A 599-nucleotide genomic window follows, 5' to 3' on the forward strand; every position below is an offset into this window, starting at 1 on the left:
AATTTAGCAAAAACAGAACTGACGACAAAATGAAACGAAGAACAGTAACAAGCGTAATAGCAATAAACGCGAGATGGAAAACACCAACGAAATGACTTACAACGTATTTATTACTAATAAAACCAACAACAAAAATCCATTGCGTATCAAAACCAGAAATAACCCGTAAAAAAAGAAAACATACAAGAAACCACAATGATAAATTCCTCAATAAAAAAAAAAGAAAAATATCAAAACCACAAAAAAGATAAAACACAACAAAAAGTAAAGAAAACATTAACAAAAAAATAAACAAATACAAAATACAAAAAACAACAACAACAAAAGAACACAATAACCCACCACCCTAAACTCCTCAAAACAAAAAAACACATCATAATAACGCAAAGATAAAAAAAAAACGAAAAGCCCCAAGAAAATACGAACACATCATAATAAAAAAACCACATCATAAGGAATAAAAATCATTAAAAAAAAACACATCATAAGAATCATCACATCATAAAACACATCATCATCATAAAAAAAAACACATCATAAGAAAAACACATCATAATCAACGCAAAGATAATAAAAAAAACAACAACGAAAAAACCGAA

This window comes from Penaeus monodon, chromosome 24 (genome assembly GCF_015228065.2).
Source record: "Penaeus monodon isolate SGIC_2016 chromosome 24, NSTDA_Pmon_1, whole genome shotgun sequence".
Lineage (NCBI taxonomy): Eukaryota > Metazoa > Arthropoda > Malacostraca > Decapoda > Penaeidae > Penaeus > Penaeus monodon.